Genomic DNA, 12,502 nt, shown 5'->3' on the forward strand with positions numbered 1-12,502 from the left:
TACGGGGGTCGGGAGTGGGGTACACAGGGAGTCGCTGAGGGGGGTACGGGGTGGGGGGGGGGGGGTCGGGAGTGGGGTACACAGGGAGTCGCTGAGGGGAGTAGGGGGTGTCATGGAGTGGGGTACACAGCGAGTCGCTGAGGGGGAGTACGGGGGTGTCAGGGCGTGGGGTACACAGCGAGTCGCTGAGGGGGGTACGGGGGGGGCGGGAGTGGGGTACACAGCGAGTCGCTGAGGGGGGTACGGGGATGTCAGGGAGTGGGGTACACAGCGAGTCGCTGAGGGGGGTGGGGGGGGGGTCGGGAGTGGGGTACACAGCGAGTCGCTGAGGGGGAGTACGGGGGTGTCAGGGCGTGGGGTACACAGCGAGTCGCTGAGGGGGGTACGGGGGGGGGCGGGAGTGGGGTACACAGCGAGTCGCTGAGGGGGGTACGGGGATGTCAGGGAGTGGGGTACACAGCGAGTCGCTGAGGAGGGTACGGGGGGGTCGGGAGTGGGGTACACAGCAAGTCGCTGAAGGGGGTATGGGGGGGTTATGGAGTGGGGTACACAGCGATTCGCTGAGGGGGAGTACGGGGGTGTCAGGGCGTGGGGTACACAGCGAGTCGCTGAGGGGGGTACGGGGGGGGGCGGGAGTGGGGTACACAGCAAGTCGCTAAGGGGGTACAGGGGTGTCAGGGAGTGGGGTACACAGCGAGTCGCTGAGGAGGGTACGGGGGGGTCGGGAGTGGGGTACACAGCAAGTCGCTGAAGGGGGTATGGGGGGGTTATGGAGTGGGGTACACAGCGATTCGCTGAGGGGGGTACGGGGGGGGTTGGGAGTGGGGTACACAGTGAGTCAGTGAGGGGGGAATGGGGGGGGTCAGTGGGGAACACAGGGAGTCGATGAGGGATGTACGGGGGTCAGGGAGTGGGGTACACAGGGAGTTGATGAGAGGGGGTACAGGGGGTCAGGGAGTGGGATACACAGCGAGTCGATGAGGGGAGTACGGGGGGTCAGGGAGTGGGGTACACAGTGTGTCGCTGAGGGGTGTACGGGGTGTCAGGGAGTGGGGTACACAGGGAGTCGATGAGGGGGGTACAGGGGGTCAGGGAGTGGGGTACACAGCGAGTCGATGTGGGGATTACGGGGGGGGGGGCAGAGAATGGGGAACACGGGGTATTAGAGAGTGGGGAACATGGGGTATCAGAGAATGGGGAACACAGGTTATTAGAGAGTGGGGAACACGGGGTATTAGAGAGTGGGGAAAACGGGGTAATAGAGAGTGGGGGACACGGGGTATTAGAGAGTGGGGGACACAGGGCATTAGAGAGTGGGGAAAACGGGGTATTAGAGAGTGGGATACACGGGGTATTAGAGAGGGGGGTACACGGGGTGTCAGAGAATGGGGGTACTGGGGTATTAGAGAGTGGGGAACATGGGGTGTCAGACAGTGGGGAACACGGGGTATTAGAGAATGGGGAACATGGGATATTAGAGAGTGGGGAATATGGGGTGTCAGAGAGTGGGGGACACAGGGTATTAGAGAGTGGGGAACACCGGGTAATAGAGAGTGGGGGGCACAAGGTATTAGAGAGTGGGGAACATGCAGTATTAGAGAGTGGGGAACATGGTGTATTAAAGTGTGGGGTTCACAGGGAATTAGAGATTGGGGTACATGGGGTATTAGAGAGTGGGAGACACGGGGTATTAGAGAGTGGGGAACACGGGGTGTCAGAGAGTGGGGAACACGCTGTATTAGAGAGTGGGGGACACAGTGTATTAGAAATTGGGGGACATGGGGTGTTTGAGAGTGGGGATCACAGGGTATTAGAGAGAGGGGAACACGGGGTATTAGAGAGAAGGGAACACGGAGTATTAGAGAGTGGGGAACACGAGGTATTAGAGAGCGGGTATCAAGGGGTATAAGAGAGTGGAGAACACGGAGTATTAGAGAGTGGGGAACACGAGGTATTAGAGAGCGGGTATCAAGGGGTATAAGAGAGTGGAGAACACGGAGTATTAGAGAGTGGGGGACACGGGGTAATAGAGAGTGGGGGACACGGGGTATCAGAGAGTGGGAGACACGGGGTATAAGAGAGTGAGGAACACGGGGTATTAGAGAGTGGGGAACATGGGGTATTAGAGAGTGGGGAACACGGAGTGTCAGAGAGTGGGGGACACGGGGTATAAGAGAATGAGGAACACGGGATATTAGAGAGTGGGGCACACGCAGTATTAGAGAGTGGGGGACACGGAATGTCAGAGATTGGGGAACACGGGGTCTTAGAAAGTGGGGTACATGGGGTATTAGAGATTGGGGTACATGGGGTATTAGAGAGTGGGGGACACGTGGTATCATAGTGTGCGGGACACGGCATATTGGAATGTGGGGAACACGGGTGCCAGAGAGTTGGGAACATGGGTATTATAGAGTGGGGAACACGGGGTATTAGAAAGTGGGGATCACGGGGAATTAGAGAGTGGGGGACACGGAGTGTCAGAGAGTGGGGAACACGGGGTATTAGAGATTGGAGTACATGGGGTATTAGAGATTGGGGTACATGGGGTATTAGAGATTGGGGTACATGGGGTATTAGAGAGTGTGGAACACGGGGTATTAGAGAGTGGGAACATGGGGTATTAGAGAGTGTGGAACATGGGGTATTAGAGAGTGGTAACATGGGGTATTAGAGAGTGCGGAACACGGGGTTGCAGAGAGTGCGGAACATGGGGTTGCAGAGAGTGGAGAACATGGGGTATTAGAGAGTGGGCGACACGGGGTATTAGATAGTGGGGAACACGGAATTAGAGAGTGGGGGACACGGGGTGTCAGAAAGTGGGGAAAATGGGGTATTAGAAAGTGGGGTACACGGGGTATTAGCGAGCGGGGGACACGTATCAGAGAGTGAGGAACATGGGGTATTAGAAAGTGGGGTACATGGGGTATTAGAGAGTGGGGAACACGGGGTATTAGAGAGCGGGGGACACGTATCAGAGAGTGAGGAACACGGGGTATTAGAAAGTGGGGTACATGGGGTATTAGAGAGTGAGGAACACGGAGTATTAAAGAGCGGGTATCAAGGGGTATAAGAGAGTGGGGAACACTCTCTGATACCCCATGTCCCCCACTCTCTGGTGCCCCACGTTCCCCACTCTCTAATACCCCATGACCCTCTCTCTAATACCCCATGACCCCACACTCTGATACCCCATGTTCCCCACTCTCTAATACCCCATGTTCCCCACTCTCTAATACCCCACGTTCCTCCTCTCTAATACCCCATGACGCCACACTCTGATACCCCGTGTCTCCCACTCTCTAATACCCCGTGTCCCCATTCTCTAATACCCCATGACCCCACACTCTGATACACCGTGTTCCCCATTCTCTAATACCCCATGTACCCCAATTTCTAATACCTCATGTTCCCCACTCTAATACCCCACGTTCCCCCTCTCTAATACCCTATGACCCCACACTCTGATACCCCGTATCCCCATTCTCTAATACCCCATGACCCCCACACTCTGATACCCCGTGTCTCCCACTCTCTAATACCCCGTGTCCCCCACTCTCTGATGCCCCATGTTCCCCATTCTCTATTACCGTATGTACCCCACTCTCTAATACTCCGTGATCCCCACTCTGTAATACCCCGCGTCCCCCTCTCTGTAATGCCCCGTGTTCCCCACTCTCTAATACACCGTGTCCCCCACTCTATAATACCCCGTGTCCCCCTCTCTCTAATACCCCGTGTACCCCACTCTCTAATGCCTTGTGTTCACCACTCTCTAATACCCCGTGTCCCCTATTCTCTAATACCCCGTGTTCCCCACTCTCTAATGCGCGTGTTCCCCCACTCTAGTACCCCATGTACCCTACTCTCTAAAACCCCGTGTCCCCCATTCTCTCATACCCCATGTTCCCCAATCTCTAATACCCCGTGTTCCCCAATCTCTAATACCCCGTGTCCCCCACTCTCTAATACCCGGTGTCCCCCACTCTCTATTACCCCATGTTCCCCACTCACTAATACCCCGTGTTCCCCATTCTCTAATACCCCACATTCCCCACTCTCTGATACCCCGTGTCCCCCATTCTCTAATACGCTGTGTTCACCACTCTCTAATACACCGTATCCCCCACTCTCTTTTACCCCATCTCCCCCACTCTCTATTACCCCGTGTTCCCAACCCTCCAATACCCCGTGTTCCTCACTCTCTAATACCCCGTATTCCCCAATCCTAGATACACCATGTTCCCCACCCTCTAATACCCCATGTTCCCAACCCTCCAATACCCCGTATTCCCCACTCTTTAATACCCCATGTTCCCCACTCTCTGATACCTCGTGTTCCCCAATCTCTAATACCCCATATTCCCCACTCTCTGATACCCCGCGTTCCACAATCTCTAATACCCCATGTACCCCAATATGTAATACCCCGGGTCCCCCACTCTCAATTACCCCGTGTTCCCCACTCTCTGATTCCCCGCGTTCCACACTCTCTAATACCCCATGTACCCCAATCTCTAACACCCCGTGTTCCCCACTCTCTGATACCGCATGTTCCCCACTCTCTAATACCCCGTGTTCATCACTATCTAATACCCTGTGTTCCCCACTCCCTACTACCCCGTATCCCCCACTCTCTAATACCCCATGTTCCCCACTCTCTAATACCCCGTGTCCCCCACTCTCGTATTCCCTGTGTGCCCCACTCTCTAATACCCCGTGTCCCCCACTCTCTAATTCCCCGTGGTCCCCACTCTCTAATACCCCGTGTTCCCCACACTCTGGTACCCCGTGTTCCCCAATCTCTGACACCCCGTGTTCCACACTCGCTAATACCCCATGTCCCCCACTCTCTAATACCCCATGTTCCCCACTCTCTAATACCCCATGTCCCCCATTCTCTATTACCCCGTGTTCCCCACTCTCTAATACCCCATGTTCCTCACTCTCTAATACCCTGTGTTCCCCACTCCCTACTACCCCGTGTCCCCCACTCTCTAATACCCCATGTTCCCTAATACTCCCGTCCCCCACTCTCTAATACCCTGTGTTCCCCACTCTCTAATACCCCTGTCCCCCACTCTCTAATACCCCATGTTCCCCACTCTCTATTACCCCGTGTTCACCACTCTCTGATACCCCATGTTCCCCATTCTCTATTACCCCATGTCCCCACTCTCTAATACCACGTGTTCACCACTCTCTGACACCCCGTGTCCCCCACTCTCTAATACCCCGTGTCCTCCATTCTCTAATACGCTGTGTTCATCACTGTCTAATACACCGTGTCCCCCACTCTCTTTTACCCCATCTCCCCCACTCTCTATTACCCCGTGTTCCCCACTCTCTAATACCCCGTGTTCCCCACCCTCTAATACCCCGTGTTCCCAACCCTCCAATACCCCGTGTTCCCCACTCTCTAATACCCTGTATTCCCCACTCACAGATACACCATGTTCCCCACTCTCTAATACCCTGTATTCCCCACTCACAGATACACCATGTTCCCCACCCTCTAATACCCCGTGTTCCCAACCCTCCAATACCCCGTATTCACCACTCTCTAATACCCCATGTACCCCAATCTCTAATAACCCGGTTATTAGAGAGTGGGGAACATGGGGCATCAGAGAGTGGGGGACACGGGGTATTAGAGAGTGGGGAACACGGGGTGTCAGAGTGTGGGGAACCCGGGGTATTAGAGAGTGGGGGCAGGGGTTATTAGAGAGTGGGGAACACGGGGTGTCAGAGTGTGGGGAACCCGGGGTATTAGAGAGTGGGGGCAGGGGGTATTAGAGAGTGGGGAACACGGGGTGTCAGAGAGTGGGGAACACGGGTATTAGAGAGTGGGGGACATGGGGTATTGGAGAGTGGGGGCAGGGGGTATTAGAGTGTGGGGGACACGGGGTATTAGAGAGAGAGGGACACGGGATATTAGAGAGTGGGGAACACGGGGTGTCAGAGTGTGGGGAACACGGGGTATTAGAGAGTGGGGAACACGGGGTATTAGAGAGTGGGACAGGGGGTATTAGAGAGTGGGGGACATGGGATATTAGAGAGTGGGGAACACGGGGTATTAGAGAATGGGGGACACGGGATATTAGAGAGTGGGGACACGGGGTATTAGAGAGTGGGGGCAGGGGGTATTAGAGTGTAGGCGACACGGGGTATTAGAGAGAGGGGGACACGGGGTATTAGAGAGTGGGGGACACGGGGTATTAGAAAGTGGGGAACATGGGGTATTAGAGAGTGGGGGACACAGGGTATTAGAGAGTGGGGGACACGGGGTATTAGGGAGTGGGGACACGGAGTATTACAGAGTGGGGAACATGGGGTATTAGTGAGTGGGGAACATGGGATATTAGAGAGTAGGGATCATGGGGTATCAGAGAGTGGGGAACACGGGGTATTAAAGAGTGGGGAACACGGGGTATTAGAGAGTGGGGATCATGGGGTATCAGAGTGTGGGGATCATGGGGTATTAGAGAGTGGGGGACACGGGGTATTAGAGAGTGGGGAACATGGGGTATTAGAGAGTGGGGAACACAGGGTATTAGAGAGTGGGGATCATGGGGTATTAGAGAGTGGGGAACACAGGGTAATAGAGAGTGGGGGACACAGGGTATTAATGAGTGGGAACACGGGGTATTAGTGTGTGAAGACATGGTGTAATAGAGAGTTGGGGACATGGGGTATTAGTGAGTGGGTAACACGGGGTAATAGAGAGTGGGAAACACGGGGTATTAGAGAGTGGGCGACATGGGGTAATAGTGAGTGGGGAACACAGGGTATTAGAGAGTGGGGATCATGGGGTATTAGTGAGTGGGGAACACAGGGTAATAGAGAGTGGGGATCATGGGGTATTAGAGAGTGGGGAACACAGGGTAATAGAGAGTGGGGGACACAGGGTATTAATGAGTGGGAACACGGGGTATTAGTGAGTGAAGACATGGTGTAATAGAGAGTTGGGGACATGGGGTATTAGTGAGTGGGTAACACGGGGTAATAGAGAGTGGGGAACACGGGGTATTAGAGAGTGGGCGACATGGGGTAATAGTGAGTGGGGTTCATGGGGTATTAGAGAGTGGGGATCATGGGGTATCAGAGAGTGGGGAACACGGGGTATTAGTGAGTGGGGAACATGGGGTATTAGAGAGTGGGGATCATGGGGTATCAGAGATTGGGGAACACGGGGTATTAGAGAGTGGGCGACACAATGTATTAGTGAATGGGGAACACAGGGTAGTAGAGAGTGGGGAACACGGGGTATTAGAGAGTGTGGAACATGGGGTATTAGAGACTGGGGAACACGGGGTATGAGAGAGTGGGGATCACGGGGAATTAGAGAGTGGGGATCATGGGGAATTAGAGAGTGGGGAACACGGGGTGTCAGAGAGTGGGGAACACGGGGTGTCAGAGAGTGGGGCACACACAGTATTAGAGAGTGGGGAACACGGGGTATTAGAGATTGGGGAACACGGAGTGTCAGAAAGTGGGGAAAATGGGGTATTGGAGGGTGGGGAACACGGGGTATTGGAGGGTTGGGAACATGGGGTATTAGAGAGTGGGGGACACGGGGTATTAGAGAGTGGGGAACACGGAATGTCAGAGAGTGGGGGACACGGGGTGTTAGAGAGTGGGGAACATGGAGTATTAGTGAGTGGGAATCATGGGGTATTAGAGAGTGGGGGACAAGGGGTATTAGTGAGTGGGAGACACAGGGTGACTGAGAGTGGGGAACACAGGGTTTTAGAGAGTGGGGAACACGGGGTATTAGAGAGTGGGGGATACAGGGTGTCAGAGAGTGGGAACAAGGGGTATTAGAAAGTGGGGGACACGGGGTGTTAGAGAGTGGGGAACATGGAGTGTCAGAGAGTGGGGAACACGGGGTATTAGAGAGTGGGGAACACGGGGCATTAGAGAGTGGGGAACACGGGATGTCAGAGAGTGGGGAACACGGGGTATTAGAGATTGGGAACACGCGGTGTCAGAGAGTGGGGAACACGGGGTATTAGAGATTGGGGAACACGGGGGAATCAGAGTGTGGTGAACATGGGGTATTAGAGAGTGGGGAACACGGGGTATTAGAGAATGCGGACACGGGGTGCCAGAGAGTGGGGAACACGGGGTATTAGAGAGTGGGGAACACGGGGTATTAGAGATTGGGGTACATGGAGTATTAGAGAGTGTGGAACACGAGGTATCAGAGTGTGGTAAACACAGGGTATTAGAGAGTGGGGTACACGGGGTATTAGAGAGAGGGGGACACGGGGTATTATAGAGTGGGGGACACGGTGTATTAGAGAGTGTGGAACACGGGGCATTACAGAGATTGGGGACGCGGGGTATTAGAGAGTGGGGATCACGGAGTATTAGAGAGTGGGGTACATGCGGTATTAGAGAATGGGGAACATGGGGCATCAGAGAGTGGGGACACGGGGTATCAGAGTGTGGGGTCATGGGGTATTAGAGAATGGGGACACGGGGTATCAGAGTGTGGGGTCATGGGGTATTAGAGAGGGGGAACGTGGGGTATTAGAGTGGGGAACATGAGGTATTTGACATTGGGGTACATGGGGTATTAGAGAATGGGGAACACGGGGTATCAGAGTGTGGGGTCATGGGATATTAGAGAATGGGGACACGGGGTATTAGAGAGTGGGAGACACGGGGTATCAGAGTGTGGCGTCATGGGGTATTAGAGAGGAGGAACGTGGGGTATTAGAGAGTGGGGAACACGGGGTATCAGAGTATGGGGTCATGGGGTATTAGAGAGGGGGTCACAGGGTATTAGAGAGTGGGGAACGTGGGGTATTAGAGAGTGGGGAACACGGGGTATCAGAGAGTGGGGAACACGGGGTATTAGAGAGTGGGGAACACAGGGTATCAGAGAATGGGGAACACGGGTTATTAGAGAGTGGGGAACACGGGATTTTAGAGTGTGGGGTACATGGGGTACTAGAGAGTGGAGTACATGGGGTATTAGAGAGTGGGGAACATGAGGTATTAGAGATTGGGGTACATGGGGTATCAGAGAGTGGGGAACACGGGGTATTAGAGGGAGGGGAACCTGGGGTATTAGAGAGTGGGGAACATGGGGTATCAGACAGTGCGGACCACGGGGTATTAGAGAGTGGGGAACACGGGGTAATAGAGAGTGGGGGATATGGGGTAAAAGAGAGTGGGGGTCATGATGTATTAGAGCTGGTGGAACACGGTGTATTAGTGAATAAGGGACACGGGGTATTAGAGAGTGGTGAACACAGGGTATTAGAGAGTGGGGTACATGGGGTATTAGAGAGAGGGGGACACGGGGTATTAGAGAGTGGGGGACACGGTGTATTAGAGAGTGTGGAGCACGGGGCATTACAGAGAGGGGGACGCGGGGTATTAGAGAGTGGGGATCACGGGGTATTAGAGATTGGGGACACGGTGTATCAGAGAGTGGGGAACATGGGGCATCAGAGAGTGGGGAACACGGGATGTCAGAGAGTGGGGAACACGGGGTATTAGAGATTGGGAACACGCGGTGTCAGAGAGTGGGGAACACGGGGTATTAGAGATTGGGGAACACGGGGGAATCAGAGTGTGGGGAACACGGGGTATTAGAGAATGGGGGACACTGGGTGCCAGAGAGTGGGGAACACGGGGTATTAGAGACTGGGGTACAGGGGGTATTAAAGAGTGGGGAAAACGAGGTATCAGAGAGTGGCGAACACAGGGAATAAGACAGTGGGGGACACCGGATATTAGAGAGTGGGGAACATGGGGTATTAGAGACTGGGGATACGGGGTAGTAGGGAGTGGGGAACACAGGGTATTAGAGAGTGAGGAACACGGGGTATTAGAGAATGGGAAACATGGGGTAATAGAGAGTGGGGGACATGATGTATTAGAGCGTGGGGATCACTGGGTATTAGGGAGTGGGGGACATGGGGTATTAGAGAGGGGGAACACGAGGTATCAGAGAGTGGGGAACACGGAGTATTAGAGAGTGGGGGACCCGGGGTATTAGAGATTGGGGTACATGGGGTATTAGAGAATGGGGAACATGAGGTATCAGAGAGTGGGGAACATGGGGTATTAGAGAGTGGGGAATACGGGGTATTGGAGGGTTGGGAACACGGGGTATTAGAGGGTGGGGAACATGCTGTATCTGAGATTGGGGAATACGGGGTATTAGAGAGTGGGGAACACGGGGTATTGGAGGGTTGGGAACACAGGGTAATAGAGAGTGGGGGAAATGGGGTAAAAGAGAGTGGGGGATACGGTGTATTAGACAGTGGTGAACACAGCGTATTAGAGAATGGGGGACATGGGGTATCAGAGAGTGGGGAACGTGGGGTAAAGAGAGTGGGGGACACGGGGTATTAGAGAGTGGGGGACACGGGGTATTATAGATTGGGGAACATGGGGTATTAGAGAGTGGGGAACATGGGGTATTAGAGAGTGGGGAACACCGGGTATTAGTGAGTGGTGAACACGGGGTATTAGAGAGTGGGGAACATGGGGTAATAGAGAGTGGGGAACACAGGGAATTAGAGAGTGAGGGACACGGGGTGTCAGAGAGTGGGGAACACGGGGTATTAGTGACTGGGGAACACAGGGAATTAGAGAGTGATGGACACGGGGTGTCAGAGAGTGGGGAATACGGGGTATTAGAGAGTGGGGAACACGGGGTATTGGAGGGTTGGGAACACGGGGTAATAGAGAGTGGGGGAGATGGGGTAAAAGAGAGTGGGGGATACGGTGTATTAGACAGTGGTGAACACAGCGTATTAAAGAATGGGGGACATGGGGTATCAGAGAGTGGGGAATGTGGGGTAAAGAGAGTGGGGGACACGGGGTATTAGAGAGTGGGGGACACAGGGTATTAGAGAGTGGGGAACATGGGGTATTAGAGATTGGGGAACATGGGGTATTAGAGAGTGGGGAACATGGGATAATAGAGAGTGGGGAACACAGGGAATTAGAGAGTGAGGGACACGGGGTATCAGAGAGTGGGGAACACGGGGTAATAGAGAGTGGGGACCATGGGGTATTAGAGTGTGGGGAACACAGGGTATTAGAGAGTGGTAAAAACGGGGTATTAGAGAGTGGGGGACGGGGGTATTAGGGAACATGGGGTATTAGAGAGTGGGGGACAAGGGATAGTATGGAGTGGGGAACACAGGGTATTAGAGCGTGGGGATCACGGGGTATTAGAGAGGGGGACACGGGGTATTAGAGAGTGGGGAATACGGGGTATTGGAGGGTTGGGAACACGGGGTATTAGAGGGTGGGGAACATGGTGTATCTGAGAGTGGGGAATCCGGGGTATTAGAGAGTGGGGAACACGGGGTATTGGAGGGTTGGGAACATGGGGTATTAGAGCGTGGGAAGCACGGGGTATTAGAGAGTGGGGAACATGGGGTAATAGAGAGTGGGGGAGATGGGGTAAAAGAGAGTGTGGGGGACACAGTGTATTAGAGAATGGGGGACATGGGGTATTTGAGAGTGGGGGACACGAGGTATCAGAGAGTGGTGAACACGGGGTAATAGAGAGTGGGGAACATGGGGTATTAGAGAGCGGGGAACATGGGGTAATAGAGAGTGGGGAACACGTGGTAATAGAGATTGGGGGACAGGGGTATTAGAGAGTGGCTGACAGCTGGTATTAGAGAGTGGGGATGGGGGTATTAGGGAACATGGGGTATTCAAGAGTGGGGGACACGGGGTAGTAGGGAGTGGGGAACACAGGGTATTAGAGAGTGAGGAACACGGGGTATTAGAGATTGAGGAACACGGGGTATTAGAGAGTGGGAAACACGGGGTCATAGAGATTGGGGGACACGGGGTATTAGCGATTGTGGAACACAGGGTGTCAGAGATTGGGGAACACGGGGTATCAGAGTGTGAGGAACACGGGGTATTAGAGAGTGGGAAACAGGGGGTATTAGAGAATGGGGGACACTGGGTGCCAGAGAGTGGGGAACACAGGGTATTAGAGACTGGGGTACAGGGGGTATTAAAGAGTGGGGAAAACGAGGTATCAGAGAGTGGGGAACACAGGGAATAAGACAGTGGGGGACACCGGATATTAGAGAGTGGGGAACATGGGGTATTAGAGACTGGGGATACGGGGTAGTAGGGAGTGGGGAACATAGGGTATTAGAGAGTGAGGAACACGGGGTATTAGAGAATGGGAAACATGGGGTAATAGAGAGTGGGGGACATGATGTAGTAGAGCGTGGGGATCACTGGGTATTAGGGAGTGGGGGACATGGGGTATTAGAGAGGGGGAACACGAGGTATCAGAGATTGGGGAACACGGAGTATTGGAGAGTGGGGGATCCGTGGTATTAGAGATTGGGGTACATGAGGTATCAGAGAGTGGGGAACATGGGGTATTAGAGAGTGGGGAATACGGGGTATTGGAGGTTGGGAACACGGGGTATTAGAGGGTGGGGAACATGCTGTATCTGAGATTGGGGAATACGGGGTATTAGAGAGTGGGGAACAC

This window comes from Chiloscyllium plagiosum, unplaced genomic scaffold (genome assembly GCF_037043375.1).
Source record: "Chiloscyllium plagiosum isolate Xiang-an unplaced genomic scaffold, Cpla_swu_hap1 HiC_scaffold_44, whole genome shotgun sequence".
In the NCBI taxonomy this organism is placed as follows: Eukaryota; Metazoa; Chordata; class Chondrichthyes; order Orectolobiformes; family Hemiscylliidae; genus Chiloscyllium; species Chiloscyllium plagiosum.